The following is a 17,578-nucleotide window of genomic DNA, read 5'->3' on the forward strand; positions in this document are numbered from 1 at the left end:
GTCACCCCCAAAAGAATTGCATGCAAATGACCCTACAATAATAATGGTTGGCTAGTGCCAGGCTCTCTCACACACATCAGGTCGTATTGCTATCATCACTCTACTCCCAAGCCCAAGTGTTGTGGCTGCTGCCTGTCACAGGGGGAGCCAACCACTGCACTTCAGTGGAACAGTACGGGACCTGGCCGTGACACAGATCTGTGTGTGAGAGACCATCCACCATCGGTACAGGCAAACTAATTGTTTTGGGTCTAAGAGGGTCTGGTGGGTGTGATTCTTTTGGGAGGGTCTCCTGTTTTTTCTATTTAAAATAAAAGTTTCCCAATGGTTATAAAACTTTAGATGGCATTTACTGCCATCTATAGTCTTCTTATAGCTGTAAAACTTTAGATGGCAGTATGTCTCACCAATGGTCCTCAGATGGTTGTACAGCTTTAGATGTCAGTATGTGCCACCTAGACACAAAGGGTCCTATGATAACTACATCTGAACTAGATATGTAGTACGTGAAGGCTATTTAGCTACTATAGTTCATTAAAACTAACAAATATACAGTGCCTTGTGAAAGTATTCGCCCCCCCCTTGAGTTTTTCAACCTTTTCCCACATTTCAGGCTTTAAAAGATTAAAATTTTAATGTTATGGTGAAGAATCAACAACAAGTGGGACACAATTGTGAAGTTAAACAAAATGTATTGCTTATTTTAAACTTTTGTAAAAAAAAAAAAAATAAATAATATTCGTCCCCTTTACTTTCAGTGCAGCAAACTCACTCCAGACGTTCATTGAGGATCTCTGAATGCTCCAATGTTGTCCTAAATGACTGATGATGATAAATATAATCCACCTGTGTGTAATCAGGTCTTCATATAATGCACCTGCTCTGTGATAGTCTCAGTGTTCTGTTTAAGGCGCAGAGAGCATCATGAAGACCAAGGAACACAACAGGCAGGTCCGTGATACTGTTGTGGAGACGTTTGAAGCCACATTTGGTTACAAAAAGATTTCCAAAACTTTTAACATCCCAAGAAGCACTGTAAAAGCGATTATATTGAAATGGAAGGAGTATCATACTACTGCAAATCTACCAAGTCTCAGCCATCCCTCAAAAATTTCATCTTGAACAAGGAGAAGATTGATCAGAGATGCAGCCAAGAGGCCCATGATCACTCTGGATGAACTGCAGAAATCTACAGCTGAGGTGGGAGAGTCTGTCCATAGGACAACAATCAGTCGTACACTGCACAAATCTGGCCTTTATGGAAGAGTGGCAAGAAGAAAGCCATTTCTCAACGATATCCATAAAAAAGTGTTGTTTAAAGTTTGCCACAAGGCATCTGGGAGACACACCAAACATATGGAAGAAGGCACGATGCCAAACGATATGTTTGGAGTAAAAGCAACACAGCTCATCACCCTGAACACACCATCCCCACTGTCAAACATGGTGGTGGCAGCATCATGGTTTGGGCCTGCTTTTCTTCAGCAGGGACAGGGAAGATGGTTAAAATTGATGGGAAGATGGATGGAGCCAAAAACAGGACTATTCTTGAAGAAAACTTGGAGTCTGCAAAAGACCTGAGACTGGAACGGAGATTTGTCTTCCAACAAGACAATGATCCCAAACATAAAAGCAAAATCTACAATGGAATGGTTCACAAATAAACGTATCGAGGAGTTAGAATGGCCAAGTCAAAGTCCAGACCTGAATCCAATTGAGAATCTGTGGAAAGAGCTGAAAACTGCTGTTCACAAACGCTCTCCATCCAACCTCACTGAGCTCCAGCTGTTTGCAAAGAAAGAATAGGCAAGAATTTCAGTCTCTCAATGTGCAAAACTGATGAACACATACCCCAAGCGACTTGCAGCTGTAATCACAGCAAAAGGTGGCGCTACAAAGTATTAACTTAAAAGGGGATGAATAATATTGCACGCCCCAATTTTCAGATTATTTTTTATAAAAGTTTAAAATAAGCAATAAATTTCGTTCAACTTCACAATTGGGTCCCACTTCTTGTTGATTCTTCACCATAAAATTAAAAATTTTTATCTTTATGTTTGAAGCCGGAAATGTGGGAAAAGGTTGAAAAATTCAAGGGGGCCGAATACTTTTGCTAAGCACCGTAAACTCTAGTCTATAGAGATAAAATTGGTAAAATGTGAAGGGTTAAAAAAGGGATTGTCTACTTTGAACAATTCCTTTTAGTTAAAATGGTGTCATGATAACATCTTGTTGCTGCAACATTCTGTAATCAGCTGCAAATCAGTGGGTAAACTAACAGCAAGTGTCCAATTTTACTACAGCACCCCCATAAAGCTGGTGTCACACATAACGACGACGACAACGACGTCGCTGCTACGTCACCATTTTCTGTGACGTTGCAGCGACGTCCCGTCGCTGTCGCTGTGTGTGACATCCAGCAACGACCTGGCCCCTGCTGTGAGGTCGCCGGTCGTTGCTGAATGTCCAGCTTCATTTTTTGGTCGTCACTCTCCCGCTGTGACACACACATCGCTGTGTGTGACAGCGAGAGAGCGACGAAATGAAGCGATCAGGAGCCGGCACTGGCAGCTGCGGTAAGCTGTAACCAGCGTAAACATCGGGTAACCAAGGGAAGACACGAATGTTACAGAAATCTCAATAATAGATACTTCTCTGTTATCTCAGAACGCCATAACAGGATACCTTAAAATGGGTTTTCCGAACGAGAAAAACTACTTAAGTACTCAAGACCAGATGTGTTACTTTTATTGTTTGCAAAAGATGTTCAAACAAAATAAGGTTTGATCTGTAACATTTACCTACAAACTTAGTTCAGGAAAGAAAGCCAGGAAGGAAATAGACTCATGTTGGGGCCGTGACCTATTTTAATGATGAGGTTCTCCGCTAAATATCATCTTACCACCTCCCGAACATCGCAGATGATTGGAGAGAACCTGTGGTTTCAGGCTCAGCAACCTTAATTTACTTCTAAGAGGCACCACAGACCTTCAAACAGGTACCATGGCAAGTGAAGAAACAAGGCTCGCTTTTCATCTTCAGAATAAACATTAAGCCACGTCCTGCCCGTCTGACTGTCCACATTTCAATTTATTACATGTTTTGCTTGGAACTAAAGGATTTGTAGTTAAAAATGCAAAAGTGGTGAAAGGAAAAACCGTGATAAATTACTACAATTACAAAGTAGGTTGCCAAGGGTTTGTTAAAATAACGAAGCAAGGAGGGAAATAATAGCACGTGTAAAAGATGCTTCTGTGCAAACTCAAAGCCTCGGTGCTGCGTCCACTGTGTGACACAACCTACACCAGCTCTGCCATCTAATGCTATGGCCTTCATTGTCGTAACAGCAAGAAAACACGGTATGTGATGGGGTCACATCAGAAATAGGATGCCATATTCACTAGCGTTCAGACGCATTACATAGGAGTCATTGCATTCTCATCCACGCCACAGTGATCTTTACCTTGTGCACAGTTCACAGCCAGAGCTGTCATCCACTTTTGACAGTGTATTTTTTTGATAAAGGTCGGTGAGACCGAAACGTCATATTATTAATGGGATCTTTTTGCTTTATTCAATACGTTTGAGAGACGGATTTTTTATTTAATTTTATGCTGTCTTACCCTATCCTGGCACCAATCATATCTCCAGGAGTCCCATTCTTCCATTTCTACCAAACAACTCCAGCCTGGGAAGTCACATACCAAGATCATGGCAGGAACAGATCGCCAGGTCTGCGCTTCACCCACATAACTTAGATATTTTTTCATAAAATACGATATAACATGAATATTAATTGCACAATGTAACAGATCTGCTGAATAAAGTGCTTAGCGAGACTCGTGCTAATATACAAATCCATAACAAATACATAAAAGCTTAACAGGAAGGATTTAAAATTGAAAGCATGAAGAGGATATGGTAAACCCGAGAAAGCCTTGTTTGGTGTCTAATAGTCTTATGCTGAGATTGTGATCGTTCATACAGAAGACGTGGTGGGCGCCGGCTGGTCACCCCTAGAGGTTACACGGCAGAAGACTGCGACTGCTCAGTGTATAACTGATAATAAAAATAGGAAGAGACAGCTGCGGCTGCCGCTCACTTCCTGCTGAATACTTAGGCTAAGTTCACATTTCCGCTAAAATCTATCAGTCACAATCCGCTGCTCTTGTAAACAGCGGAATCCGTTTAGCGGATTCCGCTGCTCCCATAGACTTGTATGAGCAGCGGATTGTGACTGATGATGCTGCGTTGCACCCTCCGCCCGACTGATCAGTCGTGGAACGACTGACCGCCGGGCGGGAGGAACGCAGCATGTAACGTTTTTTGAGCAGCGAGATCCGTCGGATTTCGCTGCGCATGCTCTCTGGCTCCCTGCACACGTCACCAGCTTTGGTTGGTTACCCGATATTTACCCTGGTTACGGTGCAAGGAGCCAGCGCTAAGCGGTGTAGGCCCGTAACCAAGGTAAATATCGGGTAACCAAGGTAAACATCGGGTGCTTTGCTGTTACCCGATATTTAGGCTGGTTACGTGTGCAGGGAGGCCGACACTTCCCCGCTCGGCCCCGCCCCCTCCCGCACTCCGCACATGTATGTACACACACACACACACACACACACACACACACCTGTCCCCAGCCATGCAGACAAGCACTGACACCCTCGTCTGGCCCCGCCCCCTGCTCGGCTCCGCCCCCTCCCGCACTTTGCATGTGCACACACATACATACATGCACATACACACACTCACTCACTCACAGATACACTCACCTGTCCCCAGCCATGCAGACCGCAGCACTTCCACTGACATCCTCAGCGCCTGGCCCCGCCCCCCGCTCGGCTCTGCCCCCGAACTCCGCCCCCCGCACACAACGGAATCCGACAAAGAATTCTGTTCTTTGTCATCCGTTGTACAGCATTGAACAGCGCATCAGTCACATGCGTCAAGCAACGCATGTGACTGATACAAATCAACGGAAATGTGAACTTAGCCTTATATGTCTGAATGCAGAGAGAGAAACCAGTGCTGATTGGGTGTGGAGCTCACGAGACATCACAACCTCACGAGCCCCGGACACACGAGCGCCAGCACCACTGGAAGGAGCGGAAGGGAGCTTTTTTCATTTTAATGGGCCCACACATGGGGATCGAGAAGGGGGTTGTCCATACAACAACTGAACAGAATTTTCAACATCTTGAAATAAGATTTTTATATTTTGGGCATCATTAGAAATTAAAGCCACGATTCCTTAAGACCGGCGTTTCATATGCCAACATTGATGAAGGAAGAGGCACCAAATTCACTAACTACCGTGTTTTTCCAAAAATAAGCCCTCCCCCAAAAATAAGCCCTAGCAGGGATTTTCAGCATTTTCGGAGAACGGCTTAAATATAAGCCCTCCCCCGAAATAAGCCCTAGTCGCGGATCAATAATGAAGTGTCCATGCAGCTAAAACAGATACAGATACTGTAGGAGGACACTTCATTATAGACAGCGGCACCTGGCAATTATACTCACCCGACACTGAGCGGCAGGACCTGCAGTGATCACACACACATCAGCTCACACACACACACAGTCAGATTGCACACATAATCAGATCACACACACGAACATCAAATCACACACACAAATATCAAATCACACACACAAATATCAAATCACACACACAAACATCGGATCGCATACACACTCACCTCATCCAGTGACACTGAACTCTTCTCGCTGGGAGAATCCTGACAGGCAGTGCAGTGGAGCGCAACGAACAGGACCTGCGGCCGGACACGTGACTTGCTCTCATTTCCTGCTGCCGTAAGTGCTGGATGTGATGTGATGTGGTGTGTGCCTGCGATCGGGGGTGTGTGTGTGTGTGTGTGTGTGTGTGTGTGTGTGTGTGTGTGTGTGTGTGTGTGTGTGTGTGTGTGTGTGTGTGTGTGTGTGTGTGTGTGAGCTAGCAGCAGGGTAGGATGGCGTCCAGCACCGACCGGAGATCACAGGAAGACCTGGGAACCACGCAGACGTCCTGGTCTGGTGAGTATGAGTCTCCTGGGAAGTGTGGGGGGGAGGGGCGGGGGGGATGTCTGCTTTTTTTTTTGGGGGGGGGGGGGGGGGGGGAGGGGAGGGGGGTGGTAAACGTACCCCCAACCGTGTTTCTCCAAGAATAAGACCTCCTCCAAAAATAAGCCCTAGTGCTTTTTTGGGGGGCAAAAAAAAAATATATAAAAGACTGTCTTATTTTTGGAAAAACACGGTACGTGTTCACCTCTTAAATTTGATGCATCTTCAAGATGCTGAGCACCACTATAAATGTATTTCAATGAATGAATGAGTGAGTGGAGGAATTTCTGGTACTCTGCACGATTCCTAAAACGTAACATGGACAAAACAGAGTTTATTGTCTTTCCTCCTCCTCACTCACCTCCTCCAACAAGCCTTTCCATCAAACTTGATGGTTGCTCACTCACCCCAGTCTCACAAGCTCGTTGCCTTGGAGTAACCCTCGACTCTGCTCTATCCTTCAAGCCACACATCCAAGCCCTCTTCAACTCATGCCGATTACAACTCAAAAATATCTCCCGGATCCGTGCTTTCCTTAACCAAGAATCTTCAAAAACATTAGTGCATGCCCTCATCATCTCCCGCCTCGACTACTGCAACCTCCTGCTCTCTGGCCTCCCTTCCAACACTCTTGCACCCCTCCAATCTATCCTAAACTCTGCAGCCCGCTTAATCCACCTCTCCCCTCGCTACTCCCCAGCCTCGCCACTCTGCCAATCCCTTCACTGGCTTCCCATCGCCCAACGACTCCAGTTCAAAACATTAACCATGACATACAAAGCCATGCACAACCTGTCTCCTCCCTACATCTGTGACCTAGTCTCCCAGTACCTACCTGCACGCAACCTTAGATCCTCACAAGATCTCCTTCTCTGCTCCTCTCTTATTTCCTCTTCCCACAATCGTGTACAAGATTTCTCCCGTGCATCCCCCATACTCTGGAACGCTCTACCTCAGCACATCAGACTCTCCACTACCGTGGAAAGCTTCAAGAGGAACCTCAAGACCCACCTCTTCCAACAAGCCTACAACCTACAATAGCCCTCAGCCCAGTAGACCACTGCGCAACCAGCTCTGTCCTCACCTATTGTACCATCACCCATTCCCTGTAGACTGTGAGCCCTCGCGGGCAGGGTCCTCTCTCCTCCTATACCAGTCTGTCTTGTACTGTTAATGATTGTTGTACATATACCCTCTTTCACTTGTAAAGCGCCATGGAATAAATGGCGCTATAATAATAAATAATAATAATAATAATAATAATAATAATAATAGTACTCCTGATAAATTGCTTTTTGGCTATTCAGGACTCAATCTACTTTTTAAAAGGTTTGCAGTGTTTGTTGAGAATCGTGTAAAAAAACACTAAATGTTGCAAAATTTTTGTACAACTATGAGTTGGAACATTTCAAAACAGTTTTATGCCTGGATTTTGGGAAATACTGTTTGATGAAGGGGCCTAAGTGTCTATATCCACATCATTTCTGTAATAATCATTAAAATAGCTGCAGTTAATAAATACGGTATATACAGCAGAATTTGAGGTCCTGTGTTTTTATAAGTTTATGGGGTTTCCTTTATTGAATATAAAATTAGAATTACATATAACAGTTTTCCAAATATATGGCAGGATCTACCAAAATAAGAGCTCAGCAGTAGCTTACATAAAGGACTTAAGGCCGCTTTACAGGCAGCGACATCGCTAGCGATCACACCCGCCCCCGTCGTGCGTGCATCACGGGCAAAATCGCTGTCCGTGGCGAATAATATCGGTAGTGCGCTTCACACATACTTACCTTCCTAGCGACGTCGCTGTGGGCGGCAAACAAACTCTTTTGTAAGGGGGAGGTTCGTGCGGCGTCACAGCGGGCCACCAATAGAAGCGGAGGGGCAGAGAACAGCCACATTAACGACACGTCCACCTTGTTGCTGGAAGACGCAGGTACGCTGTTGTTCGTCATTCCTGGGGTGTCACACGTAGCGATGTGTGCTGCCTCAGGAATGACGAACAACCTGCATCCAGAACAAGCAACGATATTTAGAAAATGAACGATGTGTCAACCAACAATCAACGATTCTGTGAGTATTTGGGACCGTTAGCGGTCGCTCGTGTCACACGAAACGACGTCGCTAATGAGGCCGGATGTGCGTCACAAATTTGTGACCCCAGCGACATCTCGTTAGTGATGTCGTTGCGTGTAACGGGGCCTTTAGACTTAATACATTGCCTCATGCACAAAAATAGGACTATAAGATACACCCACCAATATATAATACTGTACTAACCTTTATGGACACACATATTGCTGCAATAATAGTACTCCTATGGTCATAGCCTAGGCCCTCCTCTACCAGTATAAATAAGATATAGACATGCTAAGGCCGGCTTCTCACTTGCGATATTCTCGCATTGCACTCGGACCCATGTTAAACAATGAGGCAGCTCCCAGCTGCTATTTTTTTCTCAGTCCAAATCGGACTGAATGGGGGGGGGGGGGAGGAAGAAAATCGCAGCAGGCTGCTATTTGTAGAGTTTCGCGCACGAGTCTCTCCAATGCAACTCTATGGGAGCGTGGGGAAAAAAAAAAAAAAAAAAAAAAAAAAAAAAAAAAAAAAAAAAAGCACGTCACACGGACGGCACCATTCTAGTGACATTCGTTTTTCTAAATACATTAATCGCATGTTTCTCAAAACACTGGAAATGAGGGAGGTCTCACAATGTCGGTCAATCAGAGATTGACCGATATTGTGAGACCTCACTCATTTCCAGTGTTTTGAGAAACATGCGATTAATGTCAGTCGGTCTCTCCCTCTCGGTCTCTCTCTCTGTCCATGTCGGTCTATCCCTCTTCCCCCCCTCTCTCATACTCACTGATCCCCGGTCACCGGCGCGGCACGGCGTTCATACTGCTCGGGCGGCTTCTCCTCTTTTGAAAAAGGCAGCTGCTCATTATTCAATCTCGTATTCCCTGCTTTCCCCGCCCACCGGCGCCTATGATTGGTTGCAGTCAGACATGCCCCCACGATGAGTGACAGCTGTCTCACTGCAACCAATCACAGCTCTCGGTGGATGGGTCTCTATCATGCAGTAAAAAAAAAAAAAAAAAAAAGAAGAAGGGCGTGCGTTTTAATTTTAATACCAGCCAGGGTAAAGCCACATGGCTGCAGTCTGGTATTCTCAGGATGGGGAGCCCCACGTTATGGGGAGCCCCCCACCCTAACAATATCAGCCAGCAGCCGCCCAGAATAGCCGCATACATTAGATTCGACTGTCCCGGGACTGTACCCGGCCATCCCGAATTGCCCTGGTGCGGTGGCAATCGAGGTAATAAGGAGTTAATAGTGGCAGCTATGGGCTGCTGCCAAGGCGTCTCCCCGAGATTCCTGCCATGATTAACCTGTAAGATTAAGAAAATTAAGACATACACCCAAAAATCCTTTATTTGAAATAGATAACCAAAAAAAAAAAAAAAAACCCACCACACACAAAACAAAAACCTCTTTCACCACTTTATTCAAAACCCCAAATACCCTTCCATGTCTCTCTGTGAGCTCCCCGGAGGGACTGAAGTGAGTCGCGCTATCAGTGATGACGTCACTCAGGTTACCTGCGGGCAACAGATCTCAGCGGGAGGACTTCTGCTGTGGCCGCGGGTAACCTCAGTGACGGCATCGCTGATCGCGCGGCTTACTGCGGTCACTCAGGGGATTTGCGGTCACTGGTGAGACCTTCACAGGTGACCGAAAATCAGGCCATGCCACACAGACAGAGCCGCGGGATGACAATGAAGTCGGGTGACGTTCATCAGACTTCATTCTGATTGTGCGGCTCTGTCTGTGTCTGCTGTCATCGGCAATTCAGCTCTGCTACATGGCTCTGTCTGTGGCCATGTAGCAGAGCTGAATGGCAGATGACAGCTGCTGAGAAAAAAAAAGAAAAAAAAAATGGATTACACACGCTCTGCTAGTCATTAAATTTAAAAACAAAAAAAAAGCATCGCACTTTCGTTGCACTCTGACCTAACGTGAACTAAAATCGGACGAGTTTTTTTTCAGGCTAGTCGGACCGATTTTACACGCATTAGTGTGTTTTCAGCCTTATACTAATACTGGCCCATCAGGGAGCTGGTGAATCTCCTGGTGGGCCACTGACCCAACAATGATACAGGCTTCCTATAGGCTGTGCAAATAATCTCTGGCCCCTCCCCAATGTGTGGCACAAACTGTGGTGAGGTCAAGCTGACATCTTTCTGTGTCAGCTTGGCGGCATCGGTTGCTCCTTGTATGTGCCCCAGCTCCTATTAGGAGGATAGCAGCTGTCCTTGCTGCCCAAAAGCACCTTCTTTGCACAGTCCGTACTGATTCACTGTAGAGCCTGTCCATACTTTTGATTAACTGGTGCTCCTCCAGTTAGCAGTCCCCCCATCTGAGAGCAGCATAATGTAGAGACAGAGACTCTGATTCCAGCGATGTGTCACTTACTGAGCGGTTTGATGTCATTCTGATGAAATCAATGTTTTCTCTGTTACAGATCTAGCAGTTATACAGAGCTCATGGATATATGCTGGACTTCCTGCATCACGCCATGTAGTCCTATAATGATAAAATCACTGATTAATCAGCAGGAGATAATCAAAACTACACTAAGCAGGCAAGTAAGTGACATATCTGGAATCAGGATCTCAGCCCCCCATGTTATGCTGCTCTCAGATTAGGTACCAAAAACCTGCTTCGTGTCGTTTTGATACAAAAAATAAATAAAAAAAAAACCAAAACACTGTATAATTAGCAGTAGATTATCATTGGAGGGCTACTTGGTGTGCTGCCAGGTAAGTCCAGCATATTCATATGTCATATCAAAATGACAGCAAACAAATTAGTAAGTGACACATCGCTGGAATCAGGGTCTCTGTCTCTACATTATGCTGTTCTCAGAAGGGGGAGCAAAAATCTGGTGACAGATTTTAAGTTCACATATGAGAGCATGTACTGCACTGGTCATCACACTGTAGCGCACATGACACTGTGAATGGTACTGTGGCAAAGATAATTGCAAATAGTGACAAGACTGGACAATCCGGTCTCCATTTGTAAGACAAAAAGAAAACCCACTACAATGCATATGTGACAATTTGCTGCAAATTAGGATCATGCATTTGAGCTTTACACAGAATGAACGGTGCAATTAAAATCCATACTTTTCATGGATCCATTGCAATTAAAAATGTGACAATTAAAACAGGTTTTGTGGACTTTTTTTGTAAAGAAGAAAAAAAAAAAACCAAAACAAAACCACGGATGTCATTCAGGATAAAAACAGATCTATAGCGTGCTCTGTGCGAAAGTAACGAGGATGAAAAACTGATGATTTTGTAAGACTCATCTGAACACAGACTTACATCCTCAATCTGACACATTCACAATTGTTTATTCTTTAAAAAAGCTCTTCTAAATAAAAAATAAAATCTAAACTAACAAGTTTTTATAGTGGAAACCCATCCTCTGCACACAAGACCATATTTTGAGATTCCACTCACATGTGACGATAAGAAAAAGTCATTAGAACAAGATCTAAATATCAATTGAAGAAAGCAATGATATACAGTCGTCGTTAATCCCTTCATTTTTTAAATCCATGAATAAAAATTCATCACTTCTAAATACACCGAGCCCATCAAGCAGGAACAAAAGCATATGCACAAAAGAGGTTTTAATAAATTTCAAAGCCCACAAGAGCCGGGGTCTCATTAAAATTATAAATTACACAAACATGGAATGAAGATTTTTAACTGTGGAGCAGCTAAGCAGATTACCGCAAACCCCATGTTCCATCTGAGAACACACCATGGACTTCCCAGATGGGGGCTTGGAACGAGAAACAAACAGACCAACCCTACAAGCCAAAAAGAAGAAAAAAAAAACAACTCTGATCTTCCCACTCTGTGCAGCATATGACAGCCAAATGTGTATTATTCTGTGCGCTGCTCATCTTACTAAAGACATAAAAAGAAAAAAGCGATAGGATCTCTGGTGCGAGTGCGGTTTTGCTCTGATCACATTACACTTTGATTAAGCCGCTTCATTACTGCACTTTGTGATTATTAATCATTTGTAAACTTCCGGTAACTGTCTGGGCTGCCATTAGGAAACTATGAGGTTTTTGTTTTGTTTGGACAGTTAAAGTTCTGTTATGATTCAGGGACCGAGGAGGATAAAAAAAAAAAAAAAAAAAAAAAAATGCGTAATCCCAAAAAGGTAACAGAGTGGCTGGAAACTTAACGGATTGCAGACCTAATCCTGACACACAACTAGAAGTAGTAGTGGGACGAGCCTACGATGACCTGGACGCCTCGACAAAGCCGGAGAACTAAATATTCTCACAGATAGAAATATAAGAAAGCTAATCTGCCTCGGAGTAGTCCCCAAAGATAGATAAGATTGCCCCCCACATGTAAAGGCTACGGTGATATAGAAAAACACAATACAAAGCTAGAAAAGACAGATTCAGCAAAGGTGAGGCCCAAACAATCTTTATAGGAAAAGATAGGAAAGAGCAACTGTCTGCAGACATAAAAACCCTAATATATACCAGCACTTCTGATATGGAAAAACCCTGAGGTTACACAACCTCTCCCCCACTGTATCATCACTCAGATGTTACTGGGATCCAAAAATACTAATACAGATGAGGGACTGAATTAATACCAAGCATGACAAAACACAGTACCTTGCAGAATCATGCTAAGTATACCTAAGTATACAGACACTCCCAGCAGGGAATGATCCCATTCCACCAAGAACTCCACACAGACAAAATAGAAATCCTGCATTAGTATCAAAGCAGAAAAACAACAAGAAAGTGGAAAACAAACAGCAGAGGTACAAAGACCACTTATCTGGGAGGAGTTCTGGTTGTGAGCAGGGCTGGTTACAGCATGTCCTTAGCACACAGGAGATATTGACCACAAGCAAGTAACCAGAGAAAACTACTCCGTTAAATAGCCCAATCTGACCCTGATTGCCAGTCCTCCACAGGTGTGTGGCTTTCACTCCACACATCAACGGCATCGCTAGCACTAGCCAGAAGAGGGAGCTCCAAAATGGAAAACGTATTCACAACAGTTCTCATACAGAATTAAAATGAAAAAAAATCTGGCAGTGTTTCTTCCTTTTTGTAATTAAAAAAACAAACAAAGGAACCATTTCTGATTACTTTGTTATCTATGGACACTCAGTGATCCATCTCCTTGGACCACAAGCCCTTAAAAAACGACCAGTGGAAGAACGCCCTCTGAATACGGCTTCATCCAGAACTGATAATTGGCATGGGATTTATATTCCTGATGGAGGTGTCGTCGGGAGCAGCACTGCCTATACAGCCTATTAGGCTTAGGACCACCACACTTCATTAACCAGAGCAAAGAGTGGACGGACAAGTAGCAGCTCTGCCGCAGGGGCACTTGGATTACCTGAATGCACCATTACATGACTATGCAACAAGAATTTCCCCAGGAACAATTAAAGGGAATCTGTCACCATGTTTTTAACACCTAATCTGTAAGGGCAGAGATTCTGATTCCAGCGATTTCTCACTTACTGGGCTGCTTAGTGTATATTTGATAAAATCATTGTTTAATCAGCAGTAGATCATTACAGGACTACTTGGCCTGCTGCAGGTAGTCCAGCATATTCATGAGCTCCATATAACTGCTAGCTCTGCAGCAGAGAAAACAGTGATTTTATCAAAATGAGAGCAAACAGTTCAGTAAGTGACACATCACTGGAATCAGGGTCTCTGTCTCTACATTATGCTGCTGTCAAGTGGGGGAGCAAAACCTGGTGATAGATTCCCTTTAACTACATGTTGGTGGGCCTAAAGTTGCAACTTTGAATGCAATAAAAAGGCAGAAAAATAAAGTAAACTACGGTATATATGCATAATATTGGAGCAAAGCTCTAAAAATGTATCACGTGTGCAATAAGCCTATCACGAGGTCAGTCTTTAGTATTTTACATAATAAATTCTATAATGGTCTGTCTAGCCCTCAGACGCCACAGTATTTTGTCTATTCCTCATATATGTTCGATGTATATGCAGCCCCCTTCAGAGGCATCACAGGAAAGAAGCAAGAATTTCTAATATGGCCCCAGTAAAATATATCTTTGTACCGTGTTAGCCAATAGAGATAAAAAAATTGTTTAAAAGAACTGAAGTCCTCAGTGGTTGATACTTTTTAATGGCTAACTGAAAAGATGGTAATAATAGCAAGCCTTCGAAACTACTCAGGTCTCTTCATCAGGCATGGTATAACACAAAATCTGAAGAGTGTATAACGCTGGAAACGCATTAAGACTAGGAAGGAGAGTATAAGGCCAGTTTCACACATCAGTGAAAACCACAGACGGTTTTCACTGATGCGTTAAAAACGCCTGTGTCCCTCTGTGTGCCGTGATTCACAGCCTACATGGGTTGTCCATGTGCAATCTGTGATTGCACATGGAGAAACTCACCTGTCCCGTTCCTGCTGTCCGTGGTGCTGAACTCTTCCGGCTCTGCTGCCTCTGGACGCCGTGTATTTCACCTCTGCAGCTACTTCCGGGTCAGCTGTGGCTGCATAACTGAATATGCGTGCCAGTAATGAGCCAGCCAGGAAGAAGCAGAGGCAGAACACAGCGTCGCTGGAGAAGGGGAGTCTAAAAAGCTTTTTATTTTCAATGTCCGGGTATTTCTGGAACGTGTTTCACAGATCATACCATAGTGTGGTCTGAGGGATATCAGTGATGCTAGAAAAAAAACGGACATATCTCCATGCAGCAATCACGGACACGCGTGTACTCCGCACGGGACACGGTCAGTGAAAAATCACTGATGTGTGAGCAGACCCATTGATAATGGGTCTGCGTATGTCCACGATTCTGGTACATAACAAAAAAAAAACAAAACAAAAACATACGTCTCAGAGTCACTGACGTGTGAAAGAGGCCTAAGACAGGGGGCAGGGGATTTACATTTAAAGCACCACTACAGAGGGGGAAAGATAAAACAAAAAATCCCTGGAGTGGTGTGTTATTAGGAAGTGTATGAGCCTGTCTTGAAGGAGTACAGCACTTGAATTTTACCCTTAGGTTTTAGTAATCAGTCGGGATTCCAGGGCCCTTCATCAACATAAAACATCTGACATATCAAAAGTTATGTCAACAGTGGTGCTTTCCTTTAATTGCTTGTCTCCAGGATATTCCAGGTATAACTAACGAAATGCATGACCACACACATTCAGAATGGGAGACCATCAAACCCGCACAGTGGCTCAGTGGTTAGCACTGCAGTCTTGCAAATCTTGGGTCCTGGGTTTGCATGGGTTTCCTCCAGGTTCTCCATTTTTCCTCCCACATGCGAAACATACTGATAGAGCTTCAATGATCATGTCTGTAAAGCGCTGTGGAATATGATGGCGCTATATAAGCAATGCATAATCAATAAATCCTGGTGTGGCCTGGAGAGATGTCCTCCAAGCTCAGATGTTTCCATATCTGCCATAAAAGTGAACGGAGCAGTGGGCACCTTGCCAATCATTGGATGCAGCAGCCTCTCCAGGTAGGTCAGGGGACATTGTATGTCTATGACATACACAGACTTTGCCATTACTCCTCTTCCCACCCACAACCCAATGAAGGCCACCTTCAGCCTCATAATTAAAATGGCTCATGTCCCCTTGTAGGATTAGGGATCGCAGACCTGCTGGCAGGAGATCTGACCTCTCAGCCTACTCTGCTGAATAGAAAGGAAAAGTAAGTCATCTTCTTTGCAATCATAATTCCAGGTTCATGCTGCTCGGAGCTTACAAGTCTCCTCAGACCCAACTACTTTGTCTTCAGATAGCAGCATGAGCACAGCGGGACCCCAAGAGAAGTCACATGACTGTCAGCACTATCTGGTCAGGTGACTCCACCGCTAATCTGATTTTGTGGCCACAAAACATTAACCCATTTAATGACAATACTATAAAGGTGCAGTGCATGACAGAGCCCTCTGCCTAAAAAGGGGTTAATTGGCACAAGCCAATGCCACCACATTCCAGAATTGATGAGGGAAGAGGCTTTCGCACAGTATAATGGCAGACGCCAGTAAGAAGATTAGGAAAGTGAATGTGACTGATGACAACGCAGTTTTCCAACAGTGTTTACAAAGGATACCCAGGATCCAAGAAAGAAAATGGACGACGTAAATGATAACAGAGATAATGCTTGTTAAAGAAAACAGCCGGGAGATTTTATGGCAGACGAAAGTTGGCACTAAATTAATCCCCATGTTAGCTAAACTGGAAGAGAAAAAAAAAAAGAAGACATAAAACTAATACAAAATACAGCAAAGATAGAAATAAAGAGGGAAGAATTCGTCCACGTATGGAAATCATCATGAGAAAACCAAACGGTCCAACAAACAAGCTAAAGACTCCGCCTCAGATAACTCGCTTTGTCTGATCAGAGTCCTCCAGCAAGTCTGCAATTAACCGGGTGATGGCACCACAGGGAAAACGAGGCTTTACACTGTCCACTGACATGGGTGTCTGTGTAATAAACCAGAGCATGGGACGCGCTTCACAGTCACTCTTCACTATGGCTAGATGACAAGAGCTTGAAATAAAGCTTGTCCCAATAACACCAAATTCTGTACCAGGCTGCCCATGTGTGGCTGCCAGAGCTGAGCACATACACGAGTGCTAACATCCAGATAACAATCCACCTCAAAGGGATGATTGGCTTTCTACCATGTAGTATCACAGACCAAAAGTATTGGAAAACCTGAGTTTTTAAACTAAACAACACCCAGACTACAAAAAGGGCATGTCCTTAAAGGGAACCTGTCAGGTCCAATATGCACCCAGAACCACGAGCAGTTCTGGGTGCATATTGCTAATCCCTGCCTAACCAACCCCTGTATACACTAGCATAGATAAAGAGGTCTTTAGAAAAAGCATTTCTAAACATCTTATGCTTGTTACTGTCCCAGGGAGTTGCCTCCTAAGGAACCATATCTGTCTTTCCCCAGGCAATTCTTATCTATGGCCTCTTAAGGTGGCTTTACACACTGCAACATCGCAAACGACATCGCTGTAACGTCACCGGTTTTGTGACGTAATAGCGACCTCCGCAGCGACATTGCAGTGTGTGAAACACATCAGCGACCTGGCCCCTGCTGTGAAGTTGTGATCGCTACAAATCGTTCAGGACCATTCTTTGGTCCTTTGTTTCCCGCTGTGCAGCATGATCGCTAGAAAGTGTCAGTGTGTAAAGGGGACTGCACAGCGACTTCCCTTTCAAAAAGCTGCTTTACAACGTCCCCAATGACTAGCTAGGTCGCTCTGCAGGTCCGGATCGCTGCTGCGTCGTTGGCCAGGTCTGCCTGTTTGACAGCTCACCAGAGACTCACCAGAGACTTTGTAGCGATCCCGGCCAGGTTGGGATCGCTGAAAGTCTCAGTGTGTAAAGGGGCCTATAGGTTGTTATTTCATCTAAG

At 44.4% G+C, this 17,578-nt stretch overlaps 1 protein-coding gene across 2 annotated transcripts in view; it reads right to left on the reverse strand.

The window, feature by feature from the left end:
* IMMP1L (inner mitochondrial membrane peptidase subunit 1) overlaps nucleotides 1-17,578 on the reverse strand; it is a 132,344-nt gene that overhangs the window by 109,829 nt on the left and 4,937 nt on the right. The window contains exon 1 of one of the 2 annotated variants that reach the window (XM_075325564.1): nucleotides 10,543-10,641. The exons of the other annotated variant lie outside the window; for it this stretch is intronic. The gene's annotated coding sequence lies outside the window, so the exon portion shown is untranslated. Of the gene's footprint in view, nucleotides 1-10,542; nucleotides 10,642-17,578 lie in introns of those variants that run through there. 2 annotated transcript variants of the gene reach the window in all.

The sequence above is a fragment of the Anomaloglossus baeobatrachus genome, chromosome 10 (genome assembly GCF_048569485.1).
Source record: "Anomaloglossus baeobatrachus isolate aAnoBae1 chromosome 10, aAnoBae1.hap1, whole genome shotgun sequence".
Taxonomy (NCBI): domain Eukaryota; kingdom Metazoa; phylum Chordata; class Amphibia; order Anura; family Aromobatidae; genus Anomaloglossus; species Anomaloglossus baeobatrachus.